At 41.4% G+C, this 17,870-nt stretch overlaps 1 protein-coding gene and 1 pseudogene across 1 annotated transcript in view; both read left to right on the top strand.

Moving 5' to 3' along the window:
* The window catches only part of RNF130 (ring finger protein 130), a 161,121-nt gene that overhangs the window by 125,735 nt on the left and 17,516 nt on the right, over nt 1–17,870 (top strand). The gene's annotated exons all lie outside the window — the stretch shown is intronic.
* Nucleotides 388–14,506, top strand: LOC741090 (dnaJ homolog subfamily B member 6-like; annotated as a pseudogene).

Below are 17,870 nucleotides of genomic sequence, written 5' to 3'. Positions count from 1 at the left end.
GAGCCTGCAGTGAGCTCAGATCGCGCCACTGGATTCCAGCCTGGGCGACAGAGCGAGAATCTGTCTCAAAACAAACAAACAAAAAAAACAAAATCCCTGGTGGGTGTGCTGTACTGGTCGGTCTGTTAAGACTAAGAAGAAAGCTAGTACATGTGTAGAAATTATCCACTTTCTTTACTCTTGTTTCTTTACCTTGGAGTTTTTTTTATAAAAGTCCCTTTTAAGGGAAATGTCCATTGTCTTGCCTGACCAAAGGCAAGCATTTTGAAACGGGGTTCCTCACCGTGGGTCAGGAGCGGGGCCTGACGCGGGCCCTCCCTGTGGGGGTTTCTTTCCTCCTGACCACACACAGACCGCGCGTGGCTATGGCAGGAACAGCCTAGACACATGGACAGTGAAGAGTCACTCAGAATTCGAACGCACGAATGCCTGCTTGCTTTTCAGATCCAGAAAAGTGAGTTTCCAGCATGGGCCTTTGGTCACATACTTACCGTAACTGTAGGGGGTTGCACCCTAGGAGCTTGGGGTTTATAAATACAAGAAACAGTATCGCCCAAATGGCATTTGAAAAGTCCCTTGGAGGACAGCAAAACGCTGATGGGAAGCACAGGGGAACTGAGACTTGCTGAAGGAACGTCAGTCATATGCTTCTGTCACTCATAGCTGGGCAGATGCGGCCGTGGGGAGTGATAGGCAGAATCGCCCTCGCCCCCATTTAAATATCCCCTGCCCCCGCCTTTTTCCCTCCGGGCATTTATTGTTGAGTGGGTATAAATGCATGCAGCTCAGGTTCCCACACTCTTCGGGCTGGAATCCCATCTGGAAGCGTGCATGCACTGCCCAGGACAGATGACAGAGTTTCCTGCAGCGGCGCGTAGTATTTAGGTTCCTGCCGAGGCCGGACACCGCTCATAAGCTTAGGGCAAAGCAAATTGAATTTCCATTGTCCCTCTGGAGTCTGTCACCTGCACCTCCGATACATTCAACACACAAGCCAGCATCCCCTCAGTGCTTTGTATTGATTTGATCTGCACCTTAGACTGTCCACCGCGGTGTGAGTCCTGCTTGACCTCTCCCAGCCTCTGTTTTCTCACCAGTGGAATAAAAGTCACTGTAACAGCAACGTAGCGCTGTGAGGATTGGAAACATGGTGTGTGTGAAAGTACCCGGCGTTTAGTGTTGCTCAGCAATGTTTTTTCTTTCCTCACTTGTATGAAAAGATGAACTGCTCATCAGAGCCCTTTTTAGCACTGATGATAGGAACGCCTTGCTCAGGTACCACTCAGCCCAGAAAAGCCCCCGCCGCTGAGGTTTTGCAGCTGATCTGTGCAGCATTTGGGTCCATTGGGTCCCACTGTTTTCCCAGGTGCAGTCAGCACACCCTGCAGGGTGTGGGACTGAGCCTTGCTCATCGTAGTGGAGGGAAAGGGGTCACAGGTGTGGGTGAGAACTCCTGCAGCCCTTAGAAAGGCCCAGCCTCACCTCCAGTGGCCGTTCCTGTTTCATATGAAAGCCTTATGTGAAAATACTAGTCAGTTATCACTTTATGTTTTTAACCATGTTGGCCAAACTGGTCTTGAACTCCTGAAGTGATCCACCCGCCTTGGCCTCCCAAAGTGGCTGGGATTATAGGCGTGAGCCACCCCACCTGGCCCAGTTATAACTTTCAACAGGTGCAGCTACCATTAAGCCCAAGGCATTAGTGATAAAATAAAGCTTTGCAACGTGTGAGCAAATATATGTGCCTGATCTGGAAACAGGGCCTGCTGTCATGCTAGAAATAATGCAGAGAAATTAGGAGGAAAGGGGACTAGCAGGGGTAGGAGCCCCTTTCACAGAGCCAGACACGTTACCCCTGTAGCCCTACTCCATGTGAACTTTTTTTTTTTTTTTTTTTTGAGACAGGGTCTCACTTTGTCACCCAGGCTGGAGTGGCGTGATCATGGTTCACTGCAGCCTCAAACTCTGGGACTCAAGAGATCCTCCCACCTCAGCCCCCTGAGGAACTGGGGGACTGTCTCTACAAAATTAAAAAAAAAAAATTTAACCAGGCATGGTGGCTTGCAAGGAGGCTGAGGCAGGAGAAATTGCTTGAACCCGGAAGGTGGAGGTTGCAGTGAGCCAAGATTGTGGCACTGCACTCCAGCCTGGGCGACAGAGCAAGACTCCATCTCAAAAAATAAAAAATAAAAAATAAATTGAGAAAATTGGAGCGTTAATTCCTTTAAGGAGATATAAAATATAGATCTGTACATAATTGTTAAGTCAATTATAGGAACACAATGAAGTTTCCATCATGAAAATCTTAAAACTTGTCAGATCCTTTAGTTATTTAATTTATTGGAAATAGCATTGAACACTTAGGACTTAAAATTTCTTAGAAATAAGACTGGGTGTGGTGGCTCACGCCTGTAATCCCAACACTTTGGGAGGCCAAGGCAGGCAGATCACGAGGTCAGGAGTTCGAGACCAGCCTGGCCAATATGGTGAAACCCCGTCTCTACTAAAAATACAAAAATTAGCTAGGCATGGTGGCAGGCACCTGTAGTCCCAGCTACTCGGGAGGCTGAGGCAGGAGAATTGCTTGAACCCAGGAGGCGGAGGTTGCAGTGAGCCAAGATCGTGCCGTTGCACTCCAGCCTGAGTGACAGAGCAAGACTCCTTCTCAAAAAAAAAAAAAAAAAATTTCTCAGAAATAAAGAGAAGTGTTTAGTTACATGGGACCTTTGTAAAGACCTTGAGAAGTTTTGAATTTTAATTACATTTCTATTGCCTTAGAAAAAGTGTATTTTCTCATTTATGTTGCCATTTCTTGAGCAGCATAAGCTCTTAAATCAGTCAACATGTTGCAACTCAGGAATTTTAATCACTGTTAAATATATTTTGTGGTTTAATCATAGCTGCAATCCAAGTTACTTATGAGAATATAAGACTGAAAGATAACTTGGCTTTGGGTTCAGTTTTACCTGGATTCTAGTTTTAGCTTTATGATTTTGAGTAAGTTATTTTATCTCTCTGAGCCTCACCTTTTCTGTGTATGAAATAATGACACGTCTATCTTGCAGGCAGGTTGTTGTGAAAGTATACATGTTACGCCTTTTCCTCTTTATCTCCTTTTCCTCTTTATCCCCTTTTTCTTCTAGTTTGAAATTGTTTTAAATTGCTTTTCTGAATAAGTAATAAGTGCACATGGCAAAAAATAAAAATAGTAAAACTGATTACAGTTTAAATAGTAAAAAAGGTTAGAAGGTAGAAAGTCCATGTCAGGCCCTCCCTGATCCCAGTGTCCCAGACCTCTCCTGGCAGTCTCTGTTGTCTGTGCCTTGTGTGTACACTTCCAAAGAGATTTTGTGTCTGTATGAGCATATGATGGTTTCACACACATTCCCCAACAAAATCCCTCCCACACATAGTCATAAAACCAGTCACCTATTGGTCAGTGACCTGTCCATTTTCCTTTAGCCCAAAGGAAGACTTTTTTTTTTTTGAGACAGTGTCTCGCTCTGTCCCAGGCTGGAGTGCAGTGGCGCGATCTCAGCTCACTGCAACCTCTGCCTCTCTGGTTGAAGCGATTCTCCTGCCTCAGCCTCCTGAGTAGCTGGGACTAGAGGCACGTGCCACCACGCCCAACTAATTTTTGTGTTTTTAGTAGAGACGGTGTTTCACCATGTTGGCCAGGATGGTCTCGATCTCTTGACCTCATGATCCACCCTCCTCGGCCTCTCAAATTGCTGGGATTACAGGCCTGAGCCACGGCACCCGGCCAGAAGAAAAGACATTTTTGAGGCTCTTCTGTCAAACAAAAAGCCCTATCTTATATCCGCAGGAGAGAGTTACACATAACTGGAAATATGTCACCCATAGCAGCAAATTCGCAGAGGATGTTCTAAGAAACATTACAGCATCTCTGAAGAAAACATCACATATTTGAAGTCCAGAAGTCTCAGAAAGGGACTTCACAAATATACTCTAATGATTACAGTTTAAACAGCTAAGGCTTAGGCTTTCAGTCTTCATAGTAACCTGAAAATTTTCTCCTAAATGGCTTTACTGTATAGAATTCTGTTCTCTTTTTGCATCCACATCAACAATTCCCTTTAAAATGTCTAAAATTCTTTCTTACTCAAGGTTGCGGTTTCAAGGCTCAGCTGGGCTTCCACTTGCTATTTTCTAGAACTTAATCCAAAAACAGTTACTTAAATTCAAGACTAAGAAGATATAATACTATAGATTTTCCAAAAAGAGCATACGGACCATATCTTCTTTTTTTCCAAACTTTGGAGATTTTTCCACATCAGTGCATACAGATCTGTCTGCCTCAGTCTCTTTAATATTGATAAATGCATTGTATATTGAATCAGTCCTCAACTGATGAGTGTTTCAGTTATTTAAAACCTTTGTAATCTTCATTAAAGCCGTCTAACTACCATAACTGATGGTACAGAAATAACAACTGCTGGTTAATTTTCAGCTTCTTCATTGTTTCTTGGTGCCAGTGCCCTCTTTATTTCATACTGAGATGGTTCTAAGTGAAACCTATTTGGACACAAATTAGTGACTCTAATTAGAATAGTATACATCCTACTCAACTCAATTTAATGGAATATTTATTGGCATGATGTGAAGAAACTGAAATAAACTGTATCAGAGTTGTGCCCATGGGGAGTTTATGGTCTTATTGAGAAAGAAAGACATAAAACAGCAAATAGGATAACAGACATAATGAGGTTCTTATGTTTTACAGAGACTTGCGGAATGTACTTCTCTATTTCGTTTTTTAAATTCCATTAATCAGTTTCAGTATTCTATTAAGCCTCATTAAGGAAACTCTAAGCCACTGGTAATAAGTTTATCAGGTTTCTCTTTCTGGTAATGTCAGACTAGCTTGTTGTGGTGCAACCATCATATCAAGAAGAACTAGAAATATGGAAAAAGTATTTTTAAAACATTTTATTTTAAGAAATTAAAGAGCTATCAGTGCAGTGATGACTTGAGGAGCAAAGATCCTAGAGAAGAGGGAGGTACAGAGATATGAATCCAGTATTCAACACTACTTTTTTTCTTGTGGCATCTGCCAGTTCATAAGCAGTGACTAGAAAGTGATGGCCCAAAGACTGAGAGAGAAGGAGAGCTCAGGCAGTCTTATTGGGCTTGTGAGATGAAACTCGGAATTCATGGGCCACCAAGCAGAAAGAATCCCGATAACCATCCCAGGCCTTCCACTGGGATCCCCAGAGGGCTACAGCCTGGAACTGGAGGTTGAACCAGAATTTGACTCATCTCAAAGACAGAAGCCCAACTGTGAATCTGTTCAATCTCTAATGAGATTAAAGTGATATGCCCGTACTCTAAAAGTGATACGTCACTTCCAGAGGCAGTAGGAAGTCCTCTAGAGAAAGGTCACCATCAGCAACATCAGATTATCTCTGTTTCTCGTATACATGTCCAGCAATCCATTAAAAACCAACCGAATGAAGCAGGCAAGCCAGGAGATAAGACCAAATGACCAAAAAGGAGAAAAAACAAAGAACAGAAATAGATCCACAAGAAATCTAACTATTAGAAATACAAGAACAGACTTTTAAAATAATTAAGTATGTTCAGGAAACCAATGACCAATAAGTGGAAATAACAAAATCAAAAGGAAATGCGAGGACTGAAAAATAATTGAAAGGAAGAACTCAATAGAGGGTTTAACATCAACTTAAACACAGCTAAGAGAGGACTCATGAACTGGAATGCAGGTCAGGAGAGACTATCTGAGCTGAAGCAAAAAAATTAAATGAGAAGAAAAATACAGAAAAAGGCATGAGTCTTTAGATGATGAAAAAATTAATATACATGTAATTCAAGTCATAGAAGGAGAGAAGACAGAGAATGGGGCAGAAGCAGTATTTGAAGAGATAATGACACAATTTTTCAAACCTGACAAAAGACATCAAACTGCAGATTAAAGAAGGACTGGGAACACCAAGCAGAGTGAAAAAAAAGAAAACCACACCAAGACATATCACAGTAAGTTATTTTAAGAAGCACAGAAAAACTTAAAGGCAGAGAAAAAGATACTTTATCTCAATTTTTAAAGTTTTTAAAATTGAGATGAAATTCTCATAACATAAAAGTAACCATTTGAAAGTGAACAATTTGGGCCGGGCACAGTGGCTCATGCCTGTAATCCCAGCACTTTGGGAGGCCAAAGCGGGAGGATCATGAAGTCAGGAGTTCGAGACCAGCCTGGCAAAAGAGACCAGCCTGGCCAACATGGTGAAACCCCATCTCTACTAAAAATACAAAAATTAGTTGGGTGTGGTGCCGGGCACCTGTAATCCCAGCTACTCAGGATGCTGAGGCAGGAGAACCGCTTGAACCTGGGAAGCGGAGGTTGCAGTGAGCCAAGATCACACCCCAGCCTGGGCGACAGAGTGAGACTCCAACTCAAAAAAAAAAAAAAGAAAAAAAAGAAAGTGAACAATTCAGGAAAGTGAGGAGCCACTGCCAGTGCCACCACCTGCACCCTTGCCCACTCCAACCGTCTGTTAAGCACAGCGGTCACTGTGAAGGTCCAGGTGCGCAGACGTGCCTGGCCTGAGGATATTAAAACAGCATGTTGGAGAATGACACCGATGTGGCACCCAGATAAAAGTCCTGAGACTAAAGAAGAAGCAGAGAGAAAATTCAGATGAGTAGTGGAGGCATATGAGGCGCTGCTGTCTGATACTAAAAAAAAAGGGGGGGACGTTTATGACAAAGAAGGATTAGACAGAGGAGGAGGAGGTGGGATGCATTTTGACATCCGTTTGAGGTTGCTTCACCCTCCATAACTCAGATGATGTCTTCAGGGAATTTTTGGTGGGAGGGACCCATTTTCATTCAACTTCTTTGAAGACCCATTTGAGGACTTTTTTGGGAATCAAAGGGGTCGCCAAGGGAGGGGGTCGTTTTTCTCCGCTTTCAGTGGATTTCCGTCTTTTGGAAGTGGATTTTCTTCTTTTGATGAAGATTTTCTTCATTTGGATCACTAGGTCACAGGGCCTCACTTCATTCTCTTCCACGTCATTTGTGGTAGTGGAATGGCAACTTCAAATCTATATCAACTTCTACTAGAAATGGTTAACGGCAGAAACATCACTAAAAAGAGAGTTGTTGAGAATGGCGGGGAAAGGGTAGAAGTGGGAGAAGACGGCCAGCAGTAAGGAGCAGCTGCTGTGCTTGCATGCAAAGTCATCAAACAAAAACGTTCAGCTACAGAAGCACCATCTGAGGGTTAACAGGAACATTTTTTTGAATATTTCAAATGAACTCAACTATTGGTAGAATTGTACCTGAAGTATTGATAAACAACCCACAGAGCCCCTATTTGTCATAAACTTTTGAGTTTATTGTTAGGACCACATAATAGGACCACTTTTTTCTGTCTTAAAAGTTGTTATAAATCTCTGTATGCACTTTTATTTATTTATTTATTTATTTATTTTTGAGACAGAGTCTTGCTCTGTATCCCAGGCTGGAGTGCAGTGGCGCGACCTCAGCTCACTGCAACCTCTGCCTCCCGAGTTCAAGTGATTCTCCTGCCTCAGCCCCCCAAGCAGCTGGGACTAGACATGCCCGGCTAATTTTTGTATTTTTAGTAGAGACGGGGTCTCACCATGTTGGCCAGGCTGGTCTTGAACTCCTGACCTCAGGTGATCTGCCCACCTCAGCCTCCCAAAGTTTTGGGCATTATAGGCGTGAGCTGCTGGGCCCGGCCTGTGTATGCACTTTTGATCCTTGACTCTTTAGTGGCAGGACAAGATTGTACCCTAACGCCAGCATGAATCCGCTTTTCCATTTTGTCTGAAATGTGAGCCATGTGGTGTCAGCCTGCTGTGAAGTTAACATTGCCAGGGTGAGTCTTCTACAGAAATAATTGCAAGGTTTTCAGTAGTTAGTAGTGAAAGGTATTAATGCAATAATGATAATATATTTCTGGTTTAATATAAATTAAGGATGTTTTCTAATTGTGCATGAATGCTGACAACTTGATTTTGACAATTATTTAAATATATAATGTTAAGCTTAGGTTTTAAAATGTAAAGCTGGTAAACTAGGTCTTTGTCATATGCCTAAACAAAGAAGAGAAATGAGAATGTGTTTGGTGAAAATAAGTGAATAAGTGAGTGAACAATTTAGTGACATTTAGTATATTCACAGTGGGGTGTAATCACTACCCTCTCTAGCTCCAAAACATTTTCATCACCCCAAAAAGAAACCCCCTACTCATTAAGCAGTTGCTCCCCATTCTGCATTCTTCCCGGCCCCTGACAACTACCGATCTGTGTCCTGTCCCCATGATATACCTGTTCTGGTGCTTCATATGAATGGAATCATGCAAAGTATGTGACCTTTTGTGTTTGGCCTCTTTCACTTACCATAATGTTTTCAAGATTCATTGAAAGGGTTGGGCGCGGTGACTCGTGCCTGTGATCCCAGTACTTTGAGAGGCCAAGGAGGGTGGATTGCTTGAGCACAGGAGTTCAAGACCAACCTGGGCAACGTGGCAAAACCCCATCTCTACAAAAAAATACAAAAATTAGCCAGACGTGGTGCCGCGTACCTGTAGTCCCAGCTACTCGGGAGGCTGAGGTGAGAGGATCACTTGAGCCCGGGAGTCTGGGTTGTGGAGCTGTGATCATGCCACTGCACTCTAGCCTAGGTGACAGAGTGAGACCCTGTCTGTCTCTGTCTCTGTCTCTGTCACACACACACACACACACACACACACACACACACACACACATTCATTGAAAGCATATGTCAACACTTCATTTTTTTATGGCTGAATAATAGTGCATTGTATGTCTACACCACAATTTGTTCATCTCCTCATCCACTGATGGACATCTGGGCTGTTTCCACCTTTTAACCATGATGAACAATACTGTGAACACTGGTTTGCAGGAATCTGTTTGCATCCTTGTTTTCAATTCTTTGGGTTATATACCTAGCAGTGGAATTGCTGGGTCATAGAATTCTAGTTTAACTTTTTGAGGAACCTCCAAACTCTTTTCCACAATGGCTAAACCATTTTACATTCCTGCCAACAATGTACAAGGGTTCTGATTTGCTACCTCCTTGCCAACACTTGTTATCCCCCCTCCTTTTTAAAAATTATAGCCATTTCTAACGAGTGTGAATGGCAGTTCATCATGGTTTTGATTTGCATTTCCCTAATGCCTAGTGATGCTGAGCATCTTTTTACGTGCATTGAGTTAGCCACTCATACATCTTCTTTGGAGAATTGTCTGTTAAGTCCTTTGCCCATTTTTTAATCAGGTTGTCTTTTGCTGTTGAGTTGTAAGAGTTTCTTTATACATTCCAGATACTAGGCCCTTATCAGATACGTGATTTACAAATGTTTTCTCCATTCTATAAGTTGTGTATTCGTTTTCTTGATAGCATCTTTCAAAGCACAAGTCTTTCGTTTTGATGATACTTCGTTTTGATGATATTTCGTTTTGATGATACTTCGTTTTGATGATATTTCGTTTTGATGATACTTCATTTTGATGATATTTCGTTTTGATGATACTTCGTTTTGATGATATTTCGTTTTGATGATACTTCGTTTTGATGATATTTCATTTTGATGATACTTCGTTTTGATGATATTTCGTTTTGATGATATTTCATTTTGATGATATCCAATTCGTCTGTTTTTTCATTGGTTGCTTATGCTTTAGGTGTCAAAGCTAAGAAACCATTGACAAATTGGTGGTCGCAAAAACTTCCATCGGTTTTATACTTTTAGAACTCACATTTAGGTATTTGATCCATTTTGAGTTAATATTTTTGTATGGTGTGAAGTAGGGGTCCAACTCCATTTTTTTGCATGTGGATATCCAGTTTTCTCAATACCATTTCTTGAAGAGACTGTTCTTTCCCCCATTGAGTGGTCTTGGAACCCTTGGCCATAAATGTATGAGTTTATTTCTGGACTCTCAATTTTATTCCATTAATCTGTATGTCTGTGTTTATGGCAGTACCATGCTGCCTTGTTTACTGTAATTTTATAGTAGTCTTAGAATTGGGAAGTTTGAGTCTTCCAGCTTTGTTTTTCCTTTTTCAATAAAGAGATGCTTTACTTTAAAGTAGCAATGAAAGGCTAACAGTTGGTATCTTGACAGAAACCAGAAAATAGTAAAGTATTGGGAGGAAAAATATCTGCCAACCTAAACATCTAGTGGGGAAAGCCATTGAAAATGAAGTTGGCTAGGTGTGGTGGCTCACACCTGTAATCCTAGCACTTTGGGAGGCTAAGACAGGAGGATCACTTGAGCTCAGGCATTCAAGACAAGCCTGGGCAACATGATGAGAACCCGTCTCTACAAAAAAAATTAAAATATAAAATATTAGCCAGCATGGGTCCCAGCAGTTTGGGAGACTGAGGCAGGAGGATCACTTGAGCTCAGGAGTTCAAGACCAGCCTGGGCAACATAGCAAGACCCTGTCTCTACAAAAAAATTTTTTAAATTACCTGTAGTCCCAGCTGCTCAGAGGCTGAGGCCTCAGATTGCTTGAGCCCAGGAGGTCAAGGCTGTGGTGAGCCATGATCGTGCCTCTGCACTCCAGCCTGGGTGACAGAGCGAGACCCTGTCTCGAAATAAGAGAAAAGAAAGATGAAATAAGACATTTTCCAGCAAACAGAAATACTAAGAACTAGTTTTTCAGGCAGAAGGAAGAGGATTCCAGATGGAAACACGGAGATGCAGGAAGAGTAAAGAGCAGAAAGGAGACACATGTGGGTAACCTAAGTGCTGCTCGATGTGTGAGACGCTGATACTCATCCCTTGTGGAGACTGCTTGACATCAACTGCACAAAAGATGGGAGGGGACAAGTGAGGTAAAACTGCTCTAACATGCTTGCATTGTCCAGGAAGGAGTCAAAGTACTCATTTATATTAGGTTCTAATAAATCAAGGATACATGTCATAATCCAGGGTAACAACTAAAAAAATAGTAAAATGATCTCTAGGCCAGCATAGCCACTAAAAGCCTTATAAAATAATATATAATACACTAATAGAAAACTGTAATAACAAAAAGTCATCCAAAAGAAGAGGAAAAAACTTAGAGGAGAGGACTATAGGACCAGCGAGACAAACAGAAAATGAGTAATGTAATTATGGATTTAAGTCCCAACATGTTAGTAATGAATAGAAATGGATAATTAAATACTCAAAGATAGATTTAAAATGTATACACACACACACACACATGTGCTGACATATCTTTAATGAAAAGAAACAAATGTTGAAAGTCAGATGATAGAAAATAAAATGAAAGTAAAATGATAGAGCATCAGACAGATGCTCCCCAGGGATCTAGAAGATTTGAATGTCACAATTAACAGACAAGATGTAATTAACATATATATTTATATAGCCCTCATCAACTACAGGATATATATATTTTTAAGTACACATAGATTATTTACTAAGATAGACTATATGCTGGATGATAAATTTCAATAAATTTAGCAAATTTCAACTAATATTTAAGGATTGAAATCTGTAGAGTATGTTTTCTGACCAGCGGAATTAAGTTATAAATCAATAACAAAAAGATAATTAGAATGATCCCCAAATGTTTGGAATTAAACAATATACTTCCAAAAGAAAAACTCATGAATCAAAGAAGAAATCGCAGTGGAAATTATTTTAAAATGTTTCATTGAATGCTCATAGAAGTATGACATATCAAAACTTACGTAATTCAGCTAAAGCCATGCTAGAGGGAAATCTGCGACCTTAAATCTCGAAAGCCTAGCAAAAAGTTCGAAGCATTTGTCTCAAAGAACAACAAACTAAATCAAAGGAAGGAAATAAAGATCTTACCTAAATTCAATGGAAAACAAATATACAATAGAAAAAAAATCAACCAAGCCGAGCATGGTAGCTCATCCCTGTAATCCTGGAATTACGTGACCCAGGAGGCTGAGGCATGGAGGATCACGTTAAGCCAGGAGTTTGAGACCAGCTTGGGCAACATAGCAAGAAAAATCTCTACAAGAATAAAAATAAAGTAGCCGGATGTGGTGGCGCACACCTGTGGTCTGGCTACTTGGGAGGCTGAGGCAGCAGGATCACTTGAACCCATAAGTTCGCAGTGAGCCATGATGATCTTGCCACTGTACTCCAGCCTGGGCAACAGAGTCAGACCCTGTCCCCGCCACCAAAAAAAAAAAAAAAAAGGAAAAAAAAGAAATCAACCAAACACGAAGTTGTTCCTTTAAAATGACGAATAAAATTAACAGGTTTCTGCTGATCAAGAAAGAAGACCCAAATGACCATTATCAGGAATGAAAAGAGACATCACTGCAAAGCCTACAGACATTAAAAATAATCATAAGGTGCAAAGAAGTAGAGCGCAGAGGAGCGATTACCAGGGGGTTATTTAATGGGTGTAGAGTTTCAGATTTGCAAGATGAAAAAGTTCTGGAGATGCATTTCACAATAATGTAAATGTATTTACCACGACTGAACCGTATACTTTAAAATGATTGAGCTCTTCCCACCACCTTTCCACGCCGCCAGGCTGCTGTGCGCCAGCGTCGAGGCTGCTGCTCTCAAGAGCATCCACAATGTCTAAAGGAGAGGCAAACACCAGGTTCTTATTAGGCCGTGCTTCAAAGTCGCCGTCCGGTTTCTAACTGCGGTGATGAAGCATGATTCCACTGGCAAATCTGAAATCTGATCGTCACAGAGCTGGGAACACCGTTGTGAGCTTCACAGGCAGGTTAAACAAGCGTGCCGTAATCAGCCCCAACTTGGAGGTGCAGCTCAAAGATCTAGAAAAAATGGCAGAACAGTCTGCTCCCATTCTGACAGTTTGGATTCATTTTACTAACAACCTCAGCTGGCAACATGGACCATGAAGAAGCAAGACAAAAACACACAGGAGGGAAAATCCTGGGATTCTTTATCTAGCGATGTAATACATACTTAAAATTAAAATGCCGCCTAGGTGAATCGCTTGAGCCTAAGAGTTCGAGACCAGCCTGGGCAACATAGTGAAATTCCATCTCTACAAAAAATAGAAAAAATTAGCCCGGCGTGGTGGAGCGTGACTGTGGTCTCAGCTACTCGGGAGGCTGAGGCAGGAAAATCACCTGAGCCCGGGAAGTCAAGAGTGCAGTGAGCCGTGATTGCACCACTGCACTCCAGCCTGGGCAACAGAGGAGATCATGTCTCAAAAAAAAAAAAAAAGTTTTAAATTAAAAAGTAAAATAAAATGCCTCAATGGACAAAAACCACAATAAATAAATAGAAATGGTTGACATGGCAAATTTTATATGCTTTTAACCACACACACACACACACACACACACACACACACAAATAGGGTTATGAGAACATTGTTAGTAAATTCTGAAAATAAATTGATGATTTTGAAAAATACAAAGTACCAAAATTGATACAGGAAGAAATAGGAAACCTAAATTCTCCTACATCTAGGTAATAAATTGAATCCATAGTTTAAAATATTTCCTCAAAGTAAAACTCTGGGCCTAGATGATTTCATTGGTGAATTCTTTTTAACTTTTAAGGGAAAAAGTAGCACCAGTCTTCCATAAATTTGTCCTGAGACTAGAAAAAGAGGAGAACTTCCCAAGTCCTTCTGTGCATCTTGCAAATCTGAAACTCTATACCCATTAAATAACCCCCTGGTAATCGCTCCTCTGCGCTCTATTTCTTTGTACCTTATGATTATTCTTAATGTCTGTAGGCTTTGCAGTGATGTCTTTTTCATTCCTGATAATGGTCATTTGGGTCTTCTTTCTTGATCAGCAGAAACCTGTTAATTTGATTTGATACCAAATTATTACAAGGGCATTACAAGAAAGAAAATTACAGGTTAATTTCTTTTGTGAATACAGATGTAAATTTTTTGTGTATTTTTGAGACCAAGTCTCACTCTGTTGCCCAGGCTGGAGTGCAGTGGTACAATCTCAGCTCACTGCAATCTCCGCCTCCCAGGTTCAAGTGATTCTCCTGCCTCAGCCTCCCAAGTAGCTGGGATTACAGATGTGCCACCACGCCTGGCTAATTTTTGTATTTTTAGTAGAGACAGGGTTTCACCATGTTGGCCAGGCTGGTCTTGAACTCCTGACCTCAGGTGATCCATCCATCTCGGCCTCCCAAAGAGACGTAAATGTTTTAAGAAAATATTAGCTAAGGCCGGGCATGGTGGCTCACACTTGTAATCCCAGCACTTTGGAAGGCTGAGGCGGGCGGATCATTTGAGGTCAGGAGTTTGAGACCAGCCTGACCAATATGATGAAACCCCGTCTCTACTAAAAATACAGAAAAATCAGCCGGGAGTGGTGGCGCATGTCTGTAGTCCCAGCTACTCAGGAGGCTGAGGGAGGAGAATTGCTTGAACCTGGGAGGTGGAGGTTTCAGTGAGCTGAGATTGCACCACTGCACTCCAGCCTAGGCAACAGGGCGAGACTCCCTCTCAAATAAAAGACATTTGTATTAAAGGTCTTGAAATGAAGAGACAATGATTAAACACATGGAACTTAAAATTACAATTAGAATTGGTACAACAGTAAAATTTTGCTCTTTGCTTCTGAAGGAACACCCTATAACAGGTAACTTTAAATTTTTTTAATGGTACAAAAGGGGAGCTAAATACCTGAAATTTTAACTAAAGTGAAACAAAGAAAAGGAAACAAATTTATTGCAAGAGATGGAAATTACATTTTAAAGGCTGCAAATAATAAAGAAATTTACTACCCAGCAGACCCCTATTGTCTTGGCTCCTTCAGAAAGATGACTCAAAGGAAAACTGGGAAGTGGTTTGGGGGATAGCAGATCTGGGATATGGCGGGAAGTTCACAGGTTGGCACTGGCTGGGACAGCTGAGTTTTGAAGGTACTCTACAGTCACGGGGGTGCTGGGGGGCCTGAATCACAGTTACAAAGTCTTTGTACTGTAGTTTTTTTGTTGTTTGTTTGTTTGTTTGTTTTAAGACAGAGTCTGGCTCTGTCACCCAGGCTGGAGTGCAGTGGCACCATCTCAGCTCACTGCAACCTCCGCCTCCCAGGTTCAAGCAATTCTCCTGCCTCAGCCTCCCGAGTAGCTGGGATTGGGATTACAGGCATGCACCACCACGCCCGGCTAATTTTTTGTATTTTAGTAGAGACATAGTTTCACTATTTTGGCCAGGCTGGTCCCAAACTCCTGACCTCAGGTGATCCACCCACCTTGGCCTCCCAAAGTGCTGGGATTACAGGCATGAGCCACTGCGCCTGGCCTGTACTGTAGTTTAAACAGTGATTCATTAAAATCTGTTACTGCCAACCAAAAAGAAAAAAAACAAAAAACAAAAAGCTACACTTAAAGCACACACACAAAAGAATACAGAAAATGTGCAGAACTGTAATATGTTTTCACAGCTGATTAAAAACAAATACTACCATTGTCCCTAGACTCCCCTTTGATACAATAGGTAAACAAAATGGACTTTGTGTGATTCATTTTGACATTTCTGGCACCCCACACTGTATTGCCATCAGTGTTACAGTCCCAGTTCAGATGTGCGGTACTTCAGGCGGGAAACACTGTCACAGGAATCCAGCTTTGCATGGACGTCATCAAAATGCCAGTCAGTCATGCGGTCACCATGTTTTTATCTTAATAGGTACAAAAAAAGCATTTGCTAAAATTCAACACCTATTCTTGATTTTTTTTTTTTTTTGAGACAGAGGTTTGGTCTGCAGCCCAGGCTGGAGAGCAGTGGTGCAATCTCAGCTCACTGCAACCTCTGCCTTCTGGGTTCTCATGCCTCAGCCTCCCCAGTAGCTGGAACTACAGTCATGCATCACCACGCCCAGCTACTTTTTTTTGTAATTTTAGTAGAGACCGGGTTTTATTATGTTGGCCAGGCTGGTCTTGAACTCCTGGCCTCAAGTGATCCACCCACCTTGGCCTCCCAAAGTGCTGGGATTACAGGCATGAGCCACCACGCCCAGCCTCCATTCTTGATTTTAAAAGAAAAGAACTTTTAGCAAACTAGGAAAAACAGAGTGCTTCCTTAATCTAATAATGGATATTTTCAAAACTACAGCAAACATTATACTTATCAGTGAAATATTAAAAACTTTTTCCCTAAGATTGTAAATAAGGTTATCTGCTGTCACTGTCTCTTTCAACATTATATTGGCAGTGTTAGCCATTACCATATGGCAAGAAAAAGAAATAAAAGGTGTAAGGATTAGAAAGGAAGAATGAAACTGTCACTCTTCACAGAGAAAACGATTACGTGTAGAAAATTCAATATATTCTACAAATCAGCTCTTAAAATGAATAAGCAAATTTAACACGATCAATTATATTTCTATAGACTAACAATAAGCAATTTAAAATGAAATTTTCTGCCGGGTGCAGTGGCTCACGCCTGTAATCCTAGCACTCTGGGAGGCCAAGGCGGGCAGATCACGAGGTCAGGAGTTCGAGATCAGCCTGACCAACGTGGTGAAACCTCATCTCTACTAAAAATACAAAGATTAGCCGGGTGTGGTGGCAGATGCCTGTAATCCCAGCTACTCAGGAGGCTGAGGCAGGAGAATCGCTTGAATCCCAGGGGCAGAGGTTGCAGTGAGCCAAGATCACGCCATTGCACTCTAGCCTGGGCGACAAGAGCAAGACTCCATCTCAAAAAATAAATAAAAGATAAATAAATAAAATGAAATTTTCAAAAAAGATAACATTTACAAAAGCATCAAAGAAACATCATACTGAGGAATATATGTAAGAGAAGATACGCAAGGCTTTTATACAGAGAACAATTATGTGTTATTGAGAGAAACTAAAGATGACCTAAATGAATATAACAGGCTGATGGAATGAGTGACACGATACTATGGAGGTGTTAGCTCTCCCCAAAGTGACTTATAGACTTACTGTGATTTCAGTCACACCCCAGTGGGTGGGTCCAGTATTGAAACTGGACCAATTGATCCTAGAATTTTTTTTTTTTTTTTGAGACACAGTCTCACTCTGTCACCCAGGCTGGAGTGCAGTGGCACAATCATGGCTCACTGCAGCCTTGACCTCCCAGGCTCAAGTGATCCTCCCACCTCAGCCTCCTGAACAGCTGGGACTACAGGCATGCATCCCCATGCCCAGCTAATTTTTGTATTTTTTGTAGAGATGGGATTTTGCCATGTTGCCCAGGCTGGTCTCAAACTCCTGGGCTCAAGCAATCCTCCCACCTTGGCCTCCTAAAGTGCTGAGATTACAGGTGTGAGCCACCACGCCCAGCCTGATCCTAGAATTTATGTGGAAATGGAAAGAGCTAAGAATAACAAGGACATTTTGAAGAATAATAAAGCAAAAGGACTTAGATACTGGAAATCAAGACTTTTGACAAAGCCACAGTAATTAAGACAGTAAGGTATCGATGCAAGGATGGACAGACAGCAGAACAAAATAGAGTTCTGAACAAAATAGGGTTCTGAAACAGCCGTGCATGTACAGACACTCGGCTCATGACAGAGGTGGCACTGCACAAGCCGTGGGGTAAGAATGGTCTTTTCAAGATGGTGCTGGCTCCACTGAATATTTATAAAGAAAGAAATGAATCTTAATTCCTACTTCACACTATACTGAAAAATTGACTTGAAATGGATGATAGACCTAAATGCAAAAGGTAAAACCATGAAGCTTCTAAAAAATGAGATAAAATGTCATCAAAACCTTCAGATAGGCAAAGACTTCTTCAACTGGACTGAAAAAGCCCTAACCATAAAATAAAAGTTAGATAATTTGTTCCACACTAAAATTAAGAAATTTTGCTCATCAAAATACAGTTTTGGATGGCCAGGT

This window comes from Pan troglodytes, chromosome 4 (assembly GCF_028858775.2).
Source record: "Pan troglodytes isolate AG18354 chromosome 4, NHGRI_mPanTro3-v2.0_pri, whole genome shotgun sequence".
In the NCBI taxonomy this organism is placed as follows: Eukaryota; Metazoa; Chordata; class Mammalia; order Primates; family Hominidae; genus Pan; species Pan troglodytes.
This window is presented reverse-complemented; position numbering and strand designations above follow the sequence as displayed.